Source organism: Eupeodes corollae, chromosome 2 (assembly GCF_945859685.1).
Source record: "Eupeodes corollae chromosome 2, idEupCoro1.1, whole genome shotgun sequence".
Taxonomy (NCBI): domain Eukaryota; kingdom Metazoa; phylum Arthropoda; class Insecta; order Diptera; family Syrphidae; genus Eupeodes; species Eupeodes corollae.
The window spans coordinates 2,487,771-2,506,109 of record NC_079148.1 but is presented as its reverse complement, the minus strand read 5'-3'; the positions used below and the strand labels follow the sequence as shown (position 1 = coordinate 2,506,109).

The following is an 18,339-nucleotide window of genomic DNA, read 5'->3' as shown; positions in this document are numbered from 1 at the left end:
TATTTTCCACTGAACTATTTAAATAATTCCAAATATATTAAATTTTTATCAATAATTAGTTAGTAATGCCACCTGGATCATTAATATGTTTTTTTTTTAATTCAAAATACACAAATTATCTAATATGTTATTTCAATTTCCCGGAGAACCATCAAAATCAAGTTCTATAAATATAAATCAAAATATAACAACTCGATGTTAAAGATGATGGGTTGTGCTGTCAAAATTCCTACCACCAGACAGGTCTTTTTTTTTGTTTATTATAATTCTATTTTTATATTGCTCGATCAATTTTCTAAGACCGTACTAATCACTCAATGGACATCGCATCAGTTGAGTTCAGCTGCAGCAGAAGCAGAGTAGGTTGTTAGGTCTATAAAAATAGTTGCTATGCGGTTGTATAAGGCCCATCATCCATTGGTGCATCAGAGTTCAATCGAATTTATATTAAAACAACACAAAAACGCTATCGTTTCAGATTCCAGAATATTTTTTTCTTTTTAGTTGAATATTGTTTTAACTCTTGCTCCTCACATCTGGGGCACATATGCAACAAACAAAAATAAAAAAAAAACATTCAAGTTTGAAGAATATATAACTCGTTCGAATTGTTTAAAAAACAGAAAAAAATATCTTATCAGCGCTAATTTAAGTTCACACAAATGCTCTTTTTTTTAGATTGTTTTTTAAGTGCATTTGTTACCTAGGTTGAGTTGTTCTTCTCGTTTTTACTTGTACTAAAAGGGCAAGTTTAAAAAAAAAAGAAATTAATCGACGTCGAGATTTTAATCAAACATCATTCGTGAGAAAATGATGCATTGAAGTCAGTCTTGACATTTCTAATGCTATGTGAATCATAGTTTGCTCTTATTCTGATATTCATTAAATCTGTTAATTTTAATTGATTTTAATACGTACGAGTATTTAATGAAATTTCATGTTTTTTTGGAGGCTGATATATTTTAGTTTCCGTTTTTCAACATTTACTACATCCTGCTAAGTATAGACGTTTGTCAAATCTTCTAATAATGTCAGATAAGTCAGTATTCCGGCAATTGCTTCAAATGATCTGACAGAAGACACATTTTTAACACGGTGAACAGATTTTGTCCAAAACTCTTACAATTTTGTTTTTAGATGGTCTGATGATTACATTTTGTGTCTTTACAGAAGGTTTTTTGATATAATATGATTATGACAAGTATATTGGCAACAGTTGTCAAAAGTATCAAAAAAGTAATGTTGGCATACAAAAGTGCAACTTTACATGACATTTGGGACAATTTTTTGTATTGACAGATCATACAATACTGTTAAATCAGTTAATTGGCTATGTTTCAAAATCAGCTGATTACATTTTGCTTCTGTTTAAAAGCTTTATGACAATGACAAGTATACTGTCATCAATGACCAGATGTCTTAAAAACCGAAATCTGACAGTTTGTTGTCTCTAACCTCGAAACAAAATTGTAAGTTTACATCATATTTGGGAGAACTGTTTCACTGACAGTTCAGACAATAATGTAAAACCTGATAATTTCCGTCTGCTCCAATGGTTTGTGACAATGGCAAGTATATTGTCAGCAATTGACAGATGTCATCTGACAACTTTAAAATCGTCTGACAGTGAAGAATCTGCAAATGTTGTCACAAAATTGTACACGTTTAAAAGACATTTAGTATATTTACCGACAGGTTCGACAATATTGGTAGATCGGAAAAATCGTCTTATCTTGACTTTTTAAAAATAAAAATATGTTAAGGGTAAAAAACGTCTTTGCACACAAATTGTAAGTTTACGTGACATTTGACACAATTTTTCATTGACAGATAGGGCACTCTTTTCTGAACGTACGATAAGTTTCAAAATCTGCTGAATAAATTTTGCGTCTGCCAAGGAGATTTATGGTGTATAATAATGACACATATATTGTCAAGAACTGTCAGTTTTCTTTAAAGACGTCGTCGTCTAATAAATTAAAATATCATCTAAAAATGGAAGACTTATGATATTTGATAATAACAAGATTTCTTAAAACACGACATTTGACAATTTCAGATATCATCTGACAATGACGTATTGACAATATTTTCACAAAAATTGTAAGTTCACACGGTTTTATGAAATTTTGGGACAATTATTTTTACTGACGGATCCGACGCCATTGTTAAATCTGACAATCGTCTGTTTCTGGCAATATCGTCACATAACATTGGTTAACAATGAACATTTATAAACAGATCCGACAGCAAATTAAGTTTTAAAAATCATCTAATCTTAGCTTAAGTTTCAAAATAAAAGTGTATTGGGCATAAAACTACTCGTATAACTTGCAAAATTATCCCACAAAATAGTAAGTTCACATATGACATTTGGAAGATTTTTTCTGACAAATCGTAAATCATTAAAAAGACTTATGATATTTGATAATGACAAGCATATTGTCTGCAACTGTCAGATTTCTTAAAAAACGACATTTGATAGTTTCAGATATCATCTGACAATGACGTATTGACAATATTTTCACAAAAATTGTGTGTTCACACGGTTGTATGAAATTTGGGACAATTATTTTTACTGACGGATCCGACACCATTTTTAAATCTAATATTTGCCCAAAAGCTTTATGTTAGCAATTTTCAGATGCCTTAAAAACGTCATCTGGCAGTTTAAAATGTCATCTAGAAATGACGGTACTGCCAGTATTGCCACAGAAAATTGTCTGGCAGTTTAATTTGTCACCTGAAAATAACGTTTCTGTCAGGATTGTCACAGAAAATTATCTGGCAGTTTGAAATGTCACAGAAAATTGTCTGGTAGTTCAAAATGTCATCTGGAAATGACGTTTCTGGCAGTATTGTCACAGGAAATTGTCTGGCAGATCAAAATGTCATCTGAAAATAAAGTTTTTTGGAGTATTGCCACAGAAAATTGTCTGGCAGTTCAAAATGTCATCTGGAAATGACGTTTCTGACAGTATTGTCACAGATGATTGTAAGATCACACGATTTTTGGACATTTAAAAGAACTGTTTCCTCAGATCTTACACATCATCTAGTCAGATCTTTGGTTTCAAAACAAAAGTTACAAGTATGAAACGACTTATGGACTTGAGCTCATCACAATTTTGACAATAGAATATTAGAATTTTTTTGTATCGGATGTGACACTTTTTCATAAACGCAATCTTATTTAGAGAATACAAAGTTAAGCTAGTGTATACGACTCAGAAATAAACTTTATGTAGTTTCTTAATTATTTTACTTCCTTCCCCTCACTCCTTGCTTTTCTCTATTCTCGTTCTTATTACTGATTGCTGGTTGTTGTTATTTAATTTTTGTTTTTGTTCACTAAATCCAAGAGCAAATGATAACCATTTGAAAAATTAATTATTAGAATTATTATTGTTTAGGTAGTTCGTTAAAAATGATGATGAGCATAGCAAAAAGTACGGGGGGTGGGTCGGGTCGGACTGAGAGGGGCAATTATAAAATGCAATTGGGACAGACAAAAATAATGAGTACTCAACAACACACTGCATCAGATACGAAATTGTATAATAGATATGAATTGATATTTTTCAGATCCTCCAAATGATAACTTGGTCGCAATTTAAATTAAAAATTAACTGTATATAGTGCATAGTTTATTAGTACGAAAAGATAAATAAATATATAGATGAATGTATGACCTGGCCACCGTATAATTAAATGGTACTATATAGATTAGAATTAAGTGAGAATTATGAGCTCATTATGATTAATTGATGAATGGTTGTATTTTATGTTTATGGTTTCAACAATTTAGTATTTGAATATTTTTCGTTGTTGTTGATTTGTGTTTATCTTATAGTATTTAGGTGGTATGACTCAAGGAGTAAGAAATTATTGAAAGTATTAAAAGCATTTCCATATCAAAAATATCAGTAATTAAATATTGTATGACTCTAGAAGTTTTTGAACTTATCATTTTCTTACATTAATTTATTTCCTTGATAAAAGTTACTTTCCTTATCTTAAGTGAAACTATATTTTTGTATACAAAATGAGTTTTTGACAATTTATTCATAAAACGGCACGTGTCATATAAGCAACGTATAGGGATTTTCAATAATAAGTGTCATTTTGATATTTAAAAAAACGAGTTCGTTATTTTTTAAGTGTATTCAATAAATGTACATATCAAATTGAAAGGGGAAAGATATGGATGTAGTAGCAATCGAAACGGATATCAGATAAATGACCAAAACGTTTACGGTTGCAGCAAAATATGCTTTTTCATGGAGGTTTCCAATACCCTATTTGCGCCCATAAAACCTCGATAACTTTAAGAATCCCATCTTTAAATTTTTAAGTATAATCTCAGAAGCCAAAAGGGATCATCTCTTTGAAAAAAAATGTGCGAACTGTCAACGGTGTCTACAAAATGTATATAATAACGTTTTAGTACTGACGTAGTTTATACTTGCCACATGTCAAATGATGACAGCTTTAAAAGTGAAAGTTGCTCAAAAAATGGGCTGTTCAAGACGGAACCTCTTAATTGAAAGCCATATTTATAAATATTTAGATGTGTTATGATTTATGCTTTATAAAACTCATAATTTTAATAGTATTACTACGAAATTAATACATTCTAGTTTGAAACTCTTGTTTACTAAATAAAATACTAGGTGGCGCAACAGTCCGTTGCGAACTAGGGCCTATAATGACTTACAACTCTCAAACATTCCTGTATGCGAGTAATGTTATCAAGGAAGAAGGGGACCTACAGTTTTAAGCCTAATCTGAACGGCTTATTTTGGCGAGGATTTGTCAATTCCTAACAAAAGGCAGTACACGTGAAAAAGACTTAGATGGCACAGGCAGGATTGGAACCCCAGACCTGTAGGATGGCAGTAAAACGCTCTAACCATCACTCCACAGGTACAAAAACTTGCTAGCTATAATATTTTAATAATAAAGTTGTTTAAAAACGGTGCATCTGAACACGCCCAAACACTGAAAGAAATGTTAGAAGTTCAGAAGTCATATGAGTTGAATTGTATTGAGTCGTAACTGTTTACATACAACTGCGGCCATAGACACACCATATAAAGACCGGAATCTTTCGTACGTTTTACCCTTCAACACCCATTTGTTTACATTGTTGTATTTGTAATTTTGACATTACGTCCATTTTCACATTACGTCAATTTTGAAATGTGAAATCTAACAACAATTTGATGCGGTGCATTAACTTGTTTTGACAGAGGTTTTTTTTTATTAAACTGCTGTGGTGAGAATTTTAAATTTGATTTTAGCTGTCAAATGACGCATTTGTTGTTTTGTTAATTTGTTAAAAAATGCAGGATATAAATGAAGATACCGAACGGAATGAGTTCCTCCGTGCAAAAGGTATCCTTCCACCCATGCTCGAGAATGCCATTGAGAAACGCTGGTGATGAGAAGCTGAAGAAGAATAAATATTTATTAAAAATATAATATCTCAACGACTCGATTTAAAAACAAATTAATAAACAAAAGTGTTGGCTTTAAAAAATTGTATAAAACTTAGTTGTAAGTATGTATTACAATTATTTTTTCCATTTAGCGTACATAATTTTTTAAACATCCCCTAATGCCTAAACGGGGACAATAGACCCCGCCCACATAGAAAAAAATGATTGTTTTTAACTGTTCTATACAAATCCGTCATTAAACTCTACCCAAAAAATGCAATGCCGCCGTAGCCAATAGGTCCCTCTCCTAAAGAATTTCTCATCACTCAACTTTATTTTCGTGGTGAATTGACTTTAGAGGGTGGTGAATTGACTTAAGCTGTGGGGAATTGATGTTAGACTTAAGAGTGCGTGAAAATTGACGTTTCAGCTTGTAGGCAAACGAGAATGACAGATTGGTTTCCGGTCTTTATGTGGTGTGTCTATGACTGCGTCTTTAGTATGCATTTTTTGCTCTTTCATTTTGTTATAATCTATAGAGGTTGATATTTGTGGTCACAGAAATTGCATTTGCTAAGGAACAACATTTATTTAAATTGATTGTGATGCATGTTCAAAAGTACTGATATAGATTTTAGATTTACTTTTTGTCAAAAGGTGACAACTTCAACAGTGACAGCTGTCCACATCCATTTAGATGTAAGTGTTATTATTGTTGCTACCTTAGAGGAGAACAAATGTCTTGAATTTCGAAAATTTGAGGGGTAATTTTAATGGCTTAGAATTTTGGTTTTTCCGACATTTTAATTCTTTAATTATTCCAAAAAGCTTTTCTTCTTTGCTTAAAGCAGAGAATTGATCAGTCAAAAAAAGATCTGTGTTATTTTTAAGTTTGTTTCTTTTTTCAATTAGAGCTAGTTCTATGAGCTCTGATAAAAATGACCAAGCTAATAGAGTAAAAATATAGTCGCAGCTAACTTCTCTGTAGTAGTGTGGTATGACAGAGACAGATGATTAAATCAAAACAAACTAACAAATATTTTAAAAATTTTGACAGCTCAGTGCTCCAATATGTTTCATAAATAAATCGGAGAGCTCTGATTATAACTCGGCTCCGAGTGTAATCGATGTGTTAACGGGTCTGTTTATGGCACTTTTCTTTTTAGCAGAGTTCGAATTGTCAAAAAATAATTGTGTTTCTTTTTGAGCTCTGATCGTTCAGAGCTTCAAATTCGTGTTTCTTTTTTAGTTCTGAACATGTTCAGAGCATGCTCTGCGACCTGAAAATAAAACAACAGAGTAAACGGAGCAAATTGCTGAACACAAACAATTTGATATTTGAAAGCCGGGAAATTAAAAAAATCATCATGAGAGCTCTGAACATACTCTGCTCAGAACTCTTCTCTACTCTTTTCTGTTCGCTCAGACTGCTCAGTTCTCAGCTCTGAACTAAAAAAGAAAAACGCCAAATAGTTGCCTGCTTAAAGCTTAAAAAAAAACTCCTAATAGGGGAATACTAAAACCCCTTTTTAACGGGCATCTGAACACGTCCAAAGAATGTGGCAGTTCTTGGAAAAACACAAACAGACCTAAATCTGGGGACAAATCCTATTTATTTGAAATGTCATATTTTGTTATCATATTTCTGCTTAGAAGAAAAACAAATTAATAGGGGCGACTTTCCATTACCGCAGCACGAATTTCCTTCTGATTTTTTTTTACAGTTAGGTAGGGGTCTCAATAGAATATGTTTTAAATATTAAGGCGAGGAAACAACTTAAAGCCATAGAAAACAATATTTTCTTTTTCGGACTTAACCCTACTTTTTTTGTATTGCATTTTACAGTTTTTTTTTAATTGATAGCACGGAGGCGCGCGCGGAGCGCGTACTAACAGCTAGGTATGTTACCCCCCCCTGCTTGGGCTCACTGTAGGATTTGGGGTGGGTGCGAGTTTGGGTATATGCAAAGTAGTTTTTGCATTTGAGCACTAAAATCAAAGAAATACAAAAAAAACAAGTATGGCAACACTGAACAAAAAACAGGGCAGAAATGTCAAAATCAACCATTTGTATATGTTTTGTATGTAAAAAGTAAACTTTGAAAATTAATTTAAAATAGAAATAAATGTTTCCTCGCTCTAAAATTGCTATAGTTATTATTTATTTGCACATATCTATCAAATGAAAAAAAACCGCGAGTCGAAATTCGTGCTGCGGTAATGGAAAGTTTAGCCAAAATAGCTCCAAAATTTTAAAAGACTTTTTATTGTTCCGTTAGTCACAATCTTATTAAAGCGTTAATAAACTTTATTTTTGGTATAACATATTTCTATTTCGATTGACAAATGTTGTCATTGGGCGATATATTGTGAGTATGACTAAAAAAATATTCAAATATGAATCAACTCCCATATTATTTTTTGAATTACGAATCCACAGAATCTTCTTTACTTTTGTAGATAAATTAGGATGAATCATCGCAAAATTGTGAGTAGTGTTTTTGGAATGCAAGTCTGGGCTATTTTATTCCTTATTTTCATACAAAGATGAAGGAAGATCTTTAGTTATGCAAGTCCCTTCAACGTAGGAACTAACAAACTTAATTTTCCTTTTCAAGTATCTACGGATTGAGTTTCTTTCTTGTAAAACCTTACTGACTTAAACTAAATTTGAAATGATCCAAAAATCTTAAAATTAACATAAGGAATTATTTTTTTAACATAAAAACGACAACTTTTCCAAAATATCTATAACCTTTATATACATCCATTTAAGGACACAGCTTGTTGAATTATTTTTCAATAATAATCATTATCATCAATAAATAGTATAGGTACCTTTATCCACCTCTCGGTTACTCCACAATTTTAGATTTTGGTATGCTACCTGAAATCACCACCAGCAGCAGCAGCCACAATAGCAACCAGAAAAAGAACAACAACAATAACAAGCACTTCTCCTTTTGTGGAGCTATACTATACGTATCTACTTGTACCTTCCGTCTCCCGCGTTTGAATCAAGTTCGTTCCAAAAAGCCGGTTTTGTTAACTTCTTTCCTTCTTTTTGGATTTGGTGCGGACTTGGTTTTGGTTGTGCTGGCTTATTGCTACTTTTGGGCTCTCAATTGACCACGAGTCGAGTCCACGACCAAGAACACAAATCCCAATCTCGCAACCTATATAGCACCGAGATACGAGTATATGAATATAAACGACGCGACGGTCGCGGCGCGGCGATGACGGACGCGACGGCAACGTAAAAACAACAGATTGACGTATATTTTACGTTCGCTGCGTCATAATCTACCCTAACCGGTTGTTGGGCTCTCAGCTACTTCATCAAAGGAATTTTCGTCGTCATGTGTACGCAACGCATAGTATCTATAAGATACACGTTTAAGCCCAACCGATTGGGTTGTAGTTTTTGGATCTTTTTTCTTTTTCTTTAAATTTCTTGAGGAGTCTACTTGTTGCATTGGAATTGGAATTGGAAGTTGGTGGAACAACAACAGAAATTTTGAGAAAGAAAAAAGAAGTTTTATTTCTACCTGCTGATGCTGATGGTGTACGTTGACTTGTGCTTCTGGGTGGAGACAAGAGAGATGGTGAAGGTGATACAAGCTGAAGACAACCAGCGAGAAAAACAAAAACAACAACTTCTTCACAACAGAAGTACGACTGATATGCTGTTTGCTATTGCTGTTCAACCAAAAAACTGGTACTTCCACTATTTCTATAGGTACGAGTATTTATAATGTAGCGATTAGGAGGAACCAAGACCGAACCAAGTCGTTGTCGAGACCAAGAGCCCAAAGAGCCCGAGACTGGTTACCTCAACCTCTGTCTAGATATCTACATATCTGATCATCTACCCACCTCAATGCCCGTATTTGTAGTTATCTCACTGGTATACACCTTCTTCTTCTTCTCCTGCTTCTCTTGGGATCTTCGTCATTACTCATGTAGGCCTATAAGACCGACGACTCGACGCGACGTAGTATAGTAAACAACGCCACAAGTGGCTTCGTAAATCGTAACGTAGTATTACGATACGATACGATAGTAGAAAAAATACTCTATGAACTCTATGATTATGGTAAAGTAAAGAAAAGACTCTTAAATGAATAGCAACGAAAAACAAATTAAATCAATAAAAAGGAGAAAAATCCAGTAAATATGATTGCCAAGTGTTTGGATTTCATTTTTTGGTTTGAAATTTCATGAAAAATGTCAACTTTCCCAAGAAACTTCACATAAACTGACAAATGAACCGGCAAAAATAATGAATAAGTTCAGCACAAAATTAGTATGTAAATGATACGTTAACGCAATTTTCGTTCGGCTTCGTCTGCGTTACGATGGGCCTGCTTCGAGGTTGCTTTTAATGACGTTTCAATTATTTCATGCCTCCAAAGAGCAAATATTTAGTTTGTTGACATTTTTGTACAGCTGTTGAGCTGCCAGACAAAGCAAATGTTCAGATAATTGAACTAGAGCTTCCGTTTGGAGTCACATTACGTTACATTACGTTCTTTTCCTTACAATTGTCAAACGAAACGTAAGGTCGAAGCTCTATTGTGATAGCATGGATTGAATTCCTATGGCTTAAATCGTAAGCGTCAGGTGAAGAAGAAGCTGAAGCGTGCTTGTGAATCAGCCATTAAGCTGATAATTTAAGTGTCTTTACTTTTTACATTTCACTGGCGTTAAAAAACCTACAAATTTGATCTACAATATGTTTTAAAAACTACATTATTAACCTTATTTATATTTTTTTTAACTATTCAAGAAAGCAACAAGCAACGAAAATTTTCCTACTTGTTATTAATTTTGTGGCTTGAAGTCATAAAATAAATCATTAAATTGTATATACCTTTAATTTAACAAGATCAACAATTAATGAGTGATTCGTAAATGATTCTTACACTGACAGTTGCACAATTTGTTTGACATAAAAACTAAAATTAGATAAAATTAAGAAAAGTAAGAAGAAGAACAGATTTGGTTGTTTAAGACATCTGACAATTGCTAACAATTTCCTTACGTTCGCATCATTGGTCATTTTATAGTTCTGTGATTAATTATAAATATAATAATATAATAAACGTCAAAAAATAAATCATAAAATTGTAGGTACTACTAATTTAACAGTTCAACATTTTAAAGGTTATTCTTAAATGATTCTTACACTGGCAGTTGCACAATTTGTTTGACATAAAAACTATAATAAGATAAAATTAAAAAATGTAAAAACAAGAAGAGATTTGGTTGCTTAAGACATTGTTTGTTTATGGCATCTGACATTTGCGGACAATTACTTAATTTTCACATAATTTTTTCGTTTATAATTCTGTGATTAGGTGGGAATGAATAATAATCATATCTAGTTATAATTAAATTCTTCTGCTCTGTAAATCTGACTGAGAGCATTCTCAGGAATCTAATAAATAAAAACCGACATGTCTTTTGAGCCACTGACATTTCAAATTAAAGAGATGGTTTCTCAAATTTAGGTTTGTTTGTTTTTTTTTTCATAAACTGCCAATTTTTGGACATGTTCAGCAAGCACCATTTTTAATAAGAAGGAATTGAATTAGTGTTTAAAATACAAATACTCAGCGAATAGCTAACTACTAAAATATATTGTTTTGTCATGAACTGCCACAATTAAGGCGTGTTCAGATTGCACTATTTTTAATTAGACGGAATTGGGTTAGTATTTAAAATGTTTAGAAAAAAAACTAACTACTAAAATATATTATTGCTTTATGAACTGTCACTTTTTGGGTATGTTCAGATTGCACAATGAAGAAATGGAATTAGTCGATAGAAAAGTAATGCTCAGAAAAAGCAACAGGAAAATATCACAACTAGGTTTTAACGCTTGGTTCATTTCACCATACCTAAAAAATCGACAAACTCTGAAACTGAAACCTAAACTGAAACTTGAAACTTGGCAACTCTGCATATTCCTAACAAGCATAGAAATAATAAGTTCACGGTATTTGATATTTTTTTCTTTTATTATTTTTATATTTGTTGATCGTTGGCACTGCATATTGGAACTGGAAGAGCTCGAGAGTACGCCGCGCCGCCGAGCCGCCAAGTATACGAGTATCGAGATGATAAAGACAAACGACAACAACAAATAACTACAAACTATGTATATACAAAGAGGAAAGAAATACCAAACCCATTTATAGATTTATTTCTCGTTTCTACGCTGAAGTTGCTACGCGCGTTTATTTGTTGTGCTGTGCATCCATTTTCATCGCCATCCGATGTTTTGTTTGAGTCTTGGATCTTGAATCTTGATGTTGTTTGGCCGGCCTGGCCTGGCCTGGCCCGGGCCATTCCATAATGCCAACCCAGACCCAGGCTGCTACCACCCGCCACCGCCACTGTGTCGTCGTCGCCACCGTCGCTAAGCGTATGTTTTGTACCTCAAGTTGGCTCTCGGCTTGATGGCAATTATGGCTGCTGCGGCGACGGACGCTATGTGCCGGTGGAGATGTTGTATAGTTGTTAGTTTAGTGGCTGGAGTGGAGATCTGTTGTATTCACATTTGGGGCTATAATTTAAAGCAACTTGAAGTTGCTCACATGGCCAAAACTTGAGTTTCTTCTTTCTTCTTATAAAGTCTTGTATACGCTCTCACTATACTCATTGTCAAGGTCATTTTGGAATATAGCCTGTCGGGTGTTAGATTTATTTTATTATTATTTTTTTTTTCTTTTCTGAATACCTTACACTTGTTAGATTTATTGATTTTTTGATCAAGAATACAAATTAGATATTTTTGTTTTATATTATCACGTAAAAAATAGACAGAAAGGTAGGTAGGTAGGTACCTTACCTACAAACATATCTATAACTTGTATTATTATAATTCATAGGATTTTCAAGATCGTGTTAAGTTTATTAATAAAATGTATTTAAAGAATATTAAGGTACTAGCTTTAGATTACGGAAGAAGCTGATTATAAAATTATTTATTTGATGTAATAACACGTGTTCGATAATACGTATTAACATAACATATTTAATAGATATCTAAATTTGTATCCAGGAAATGTTTTAAAAATTTTAAAATTTTGTCGGCTTAAACAATTAAGACATTAAACCAAACTCGTTCAAAAATATTAACTTCGATAAGTTGTAAGATTATACGTAATCTATAATAAATATAATAATATTTCTTAGGAAAAGTAAAATCTTCGTCAAAATCAAAATTCTGGCGTAAAATTTTAAACAAATTAAAAAAATATAAAAGCTATTCTAGACAATTTTAGTATTTCAAATTAATAGATATATCAAATTAGTAGACGTTTCTCTTTTTTGTATCTAAACAGAGCCCGAACTGTCAAACTCAAATCTAATTTTCTTTTCCTGTTCAGTGTGTTCAGAGCTTCAAAGTTGTATGTAGTTCTTTTTTGTACAATGTTCAGAGCACTATCAACAAGCTCGGAAAAAAAGAGTAAACAGCTGAACATAATAAATTGCGAGCGTGTAAGATAAGGAAAAATTAAAAAAATATATCAAAACAATTAAAAGAAAAATTATCAAAACAATGCAAACGAAGCAGGTTGTCGAATTTGTTTTACTTCAATATTTTGTTCATTTTTTATTAAAAACACCTTCAATTTCAACCTTTTGGGAAAAATCCATTACCATTTCCTTAATTTCAAAAGTAGTTTTTATTAAAATGAGTTAATCCATGATATAGAATTATTTATTTGCAACTAATTTTTCCATTTAAGTTTTCAGGCAAAATCACAAAATAGGGGCGCTTTTCAGATTTTTGTAGGTTAGTTTGATTTGTTTTTTTTTTTTGTTACACGAACTGTCACTGTTTAAACATGCTAGGATGCAACATTTTTAACAAAAGTTAATAATTTGTACTAGTTACCTATTGGTTCAAATTTTGAAAAATGTAGTAAATTGCTTGATATTTAGAAAATTGGTAATTACTAAAAGGTTAACTTTAGTAATAAGATATTAAATACTTTCATTCTCTGAGTTCAATTCATTTCAAGTTTTGATAACTCTATTGAACACCAAAAAAGGTTATAACTCTAATACTGTAAAAATTATTAGAGGTAACTAAAGTTTAAAAATAACCCTTATCCTTTTTTATAAAGGTTTTATAATTGTCCCGAATTTTAGCCTCACCTTGATTTTTTTCATATCATTTTTAAAATATGCTCCTTTAAAAATGCTAAACACAATCAAAAAGGGGGTTCATAGTCTTGAACGGTTCGTTCTGGAGTTAATTTTTAAACCTTATTTGAAATCCAAACTTCGATTTAACTATAAATAAATAAATTGGATGGCGCAACAGCCTATTGAGAACAAGGGCCTAGTGACTTAAAACTTTCAACCATTGCTGTGAGCAAGTACTGTTGTCAGGGATTGAGGGGGCCTACAGTTTTACGCCGAATCCGAACGGCTAATTTGAGAAATTGATGAAAAGAATTACTCTTGGAGAATTTGTCAATTCCTCGCAAAAGGCAATACCCGTGAAAAAACTTTAGATAGCATTGGCAGGGATCGAACCCAAGACCTTTGGTATGACAGATACATGCACTTTATTTTTTAATTCATATTTATTCATTATTTCTTAAAACTATCTTAAAGTTAGACTAAAATTCATAAAACAAGCCTAATTATCCAAAACTTACAAGTAACTTAGGACACCCTAAGTTAAAATATAACACTTAATACTAATGCCTTTCGGCCCTAAGATCAATTTTACTGTAATTAATTTTATTTATTTTTGTTTATTAGTAAATTAAACAAAAAATGTCAATATCTTTTTTTTATTTTTACTTAAAAACTACTTAAAATTATATCTTTAAATAAAACTTAATAAACTAACTTAAACTACCAATTCTACCTATAAACTACTTAAAACTAGAACAACTACAGCAGCAAATCTAACTACCTAACATTTGTTGTTTTTCATTTTCCATTTTTTTCTTATTCCCTGTTTTTTTATATTTTTTATTTTTTTTTTGTGCCACCATGCCTATTGTACTTAAAACTAAACCCCAAAACTATAAAACAAGTATGTAAGCCGGCCAAGTCTTAAGACCCCATCCCGACTACCCACTATCAAGTGCCGATTGAAGACACCAAAACTGGTACTCCTGCTTCACCCTATCAGTTCAGTCCCGTTCGGATACATCCCTACTGAACCGAAGGAGCTCTGCTCTGCCTTGTGACATGACGTCCCGATTGTACAGGAGTCGACTATCCACGGTTCTTCGTTGGACGTTTTAGATTAGCTGAACTGCCAATCTTTCCTGTATCAGACCTTATCTATCTAAAAAGAGGAATGCCTCTGGTGGAATGAAGCCGCTCAAGCGTGCACTCTCAAAATACTCGTCGTTCGGATAGAACGCCTCGAAAATTAAATTGTTGGTCGAAGACATAGCTCTTGCAATGTGACCTCGAACGAGTTTTATCACGAAATTGTCAATTCTATTGATTCGAGCCCCGTTGTATAGGACCTCGTTGGAATAGTAATGCACATAAGAAGATTCGGCTGTTCGATATAAGCCGGTACAGCGTCGTAAACACTGCCGCTCGAACACCCGAAACTTCTTCATCTAGGAAGGGGCAACTAGAAGTTTTCTCCAACTTCTTTACATTTATTTTCACTTTCCAATATCGCTGAATCTTGTCTAATAACCTCAACCTTTCGGACCGTTCTGTACGCAATTAGATCGTCGGCGTAAGACTAACTATCAGATCGCTGGTGTAAATGCTGAAGAGAATCGGCGAATTCACCGCTCCCTGTTGAAGGCCATTTTTAATTAAGAATGTTGTGCCAATTTATCTCAAAAACCTGACAGTAATTTTGTATTTCAATTTGAATTAAAGCCATCAAACGCCATCGAAAAAGCGATCAGGTTTATTGAATATGAAGATTTGACGAAAAACTTGACACAAAACTTTGACCAAACTACGAGCAGAAACTCTAGGAATATCTGTAAGTGAGCTGTCAAAATCCTATGACAAGATATTAGAGTTGTTTAAATTGATGTTATTTTACGACTACAATTAAGGTATACCTAAAAATTACTTTTAAAGTGTTTACAGGTGCAAAATAAATTTTTTTTTTTTCATAAAAGTCATAAGTCAAGTCGTATGACATAAATTCAATCTGATGAAAATCAATTTGACTTCAGTCTATTTGAATTATTTTAGTCTTTAAAATCTTTTAAAGTTAATTTTAAATCTTAGTAAGGTAATTCCATTGAGTCAATTATTAATTTTCCTGAGAGCTTTTAAAATAAGTCACTTAAATTCTTAAAATCTTCTTAACGCCTTTTTAAAATACAAAATAAAAAGATTGATTAAATCATTGTTAAAATAAAAAAAACTGAGTCAAATTGATACAGAATACCAATGGAAAATTTTCAGAAACGCGCCGGTAATTTGATTAAAGTTCATATCAGAATTTTAGCCTCTTAAAGTTCTCTTAAAAACATATATTTTGGGGGGAATTTGTTATTAGTATCTAGCTAGCATGGAAAATGATTCAAAATTTAATTGATTTTAAGCAAAACAGTTAAAATAAACCATTTTAAGATTCTAGTCTAAAGTATGTACTGATAAGAACAACAAAGGTAGAAAGTACAGACTTTGAGACTACTCCATTCTTTAAAATAACTATCCTTAAAAATAGTTAAACCATTTAACATACATAAAATATACCTAAGTACCATTTTAACTTCAAAACAAAATAAACTACAAATCATTTTACAAAAATACACAAACAAAAGATAAGAAGTTGAGAAAAGTCCAAATAATCCTAATAAGCATTAATCATTCAAAATTGATAAAAAATTTCCATCTTTATCGATAACAATCTTTTAAAAACAAAACAAAATCAGAAAAAAACATCGATTACATTTGACAGGAATTGAATATTGAACTTTAAAAAAACATCAATTCCTATCTTTCAAGTCTCAACTCAAGTTTGTGGGTTAAGCACCAGAACTCAAAAACCTATCTACAGAACAGACTATTATGTAATGATCATAATCCACCTCTCCACCACCACCGTCGCGTTTCTCATCACAAAAAACAATATATTTTAAATTAATTTATTTAAATACAAAACAAATAAGATTAAAAAAAAAGTCATGCAACAAACTATTAATACACTTTTTATTATATTTTTAAAATAAAATTTATTAACCAAATTAAAAAAAAAACTCACTTTTTAACTCGCCTCTAAAGTGTGTTTTAAAGTGAACTTCTCTACTCTCAAGTTCTGTCCTACAATTTTGTTGTTTCTCAAGATTCCTTCCTGATAATTATGCCGGTTGGGTTGGTGTAGTTTATTTTTTCTTATTTTTTCACCGCTTAGTATTGTTATCATGAATTGAGTATTTAATATTATGTAGGTATATACATTATTTTTTTTATTTTTCTTCACAAATAAAATGAACACATGATTGTTCTTTTTTTTAATTGGGAACTTATTTTTGCCTCGTTATAATGAAGCTTATCAATAGAAAAAGATGCCTGGGGTAACCAATGCCACTTTTGACACTTTGAAACTCTCAAATTTGCTTCCTTTTACTACCGATATCGAGAACACTCTTTTCTTTTGTATTTTTTTGGATGGCTAAGCCATTTTCAAATAAATAAAAACTCAGGTTAAACACAAATTCATATTGATTTTGAATTTTGAATACAATTTGTTGAATTTAAATTGAGATATAAAAATTAATTAAATTTTAATTTTAATTTTAAGAGATCATCAGTAAATAAATTAGAATAAAAATAAAAATAAAAATGAAATGTGAAAAGATCCGTAGCACGTTAAACGATGTCGAACGATTGTGATATCTTTTCAGAACTATGGAGCATACTGAACGCAAACAATCGGTCAGAGAACTAGTCCTAAAAACGAACGCAACAAACGAACGAACGTACGAAATGAACAAACTATGTAGAGAGGCAGCAGCGCGACACACCAGAGCAGAAGCAGAAGCAGAGAAGTACCACCAACTAAACCAAACCAAAGCACCACCACACATTGGAAGCGAGCCCCAAAACTACGATCAGTGAGTGTCGTCCCGGCCCGCAGTACACACAGCAACACTATACACTCCACTCCACAAGTCTATACTCTACAAGCGTAAATCGACAGCGGTGATGATGGCAATGGCGATGGCGGTAGTGGAGGCGGCCGGCGAGGCGGAGCGGTGAAGCGGCGTGGCGGTAGCAACCCAGCATTGCACAAGCACAACTGTCATAGCCGGAGTTATCGATTATTACTAAAGCCTTTTAAGAAACTTGGGGGCGTCTTAAAACAAAATTAGACATTTATGTCAGTTTTTAAGAACCTTTTGCCAACTGACAGAAGACAAATTTGACAGGAGGGAGATAAGAAATTGGGCAGGTTCAGACGACAAAAGGGACTCAATTTAAAGTCAACTGCATTCTTTGAACGCAAATTTTGAACAACGCAGCTTGTTACTTTTAAGTGTTAAGTGTCATAAATTTCGAACTGAGAACTTTACTTCACTAACTTCTACCTTCAGTTCATCGTACAAAAACTACCAAAAACAATCAAATAAAATTGGTCAGAAAATACAAAAATCATAGAAATAAAGTTTAACTGTCAGTTAAATGAAAAAACATGGGTTACTGTCAATTTGACATAAGCTGACTTGACTTGATAGTTAGGAAGATTTTTCTTGACTAACATTCCAGTCAACTTTCCATTAATGTTGCCTTAATTGGAAGGTAATTTTTTGGCAGCTAGCCAATCATATTCAAGAAACTTACCTTACTTTCAAGTCTTCAAGTCCCTTATGTCGCCTAAACCTGCCGATATTTAATGAAAACATAAAAAAAGCAATTTCATTTATTTATG

At 32.4% G+C, this 18,339-nt stretch overlaps 1 protein-coding gene across 1 annotated transcript in view; it reads right to left on the bottom strand.

Annotated features, from left to right (window-relative positions):
* The window catches only part of LOC129944031 (transcription factor mef2A), a 78,647-nt gene extending 61,142 nt beyond the window's left edge, over window positions 1-17,505 (bottom strand). The window contains exon 1 of the mRNA XM_056053187.1: window positions 16,672-17,505. The gene's annotated coding sequence lies outside the window, so the exon portion shown is untranslated. The remainder of the gene's footprint in view (window positions 1-16,671) is intronic.
* Window positions 17,506-18,339: the final 834 nt, after the last annotated feature.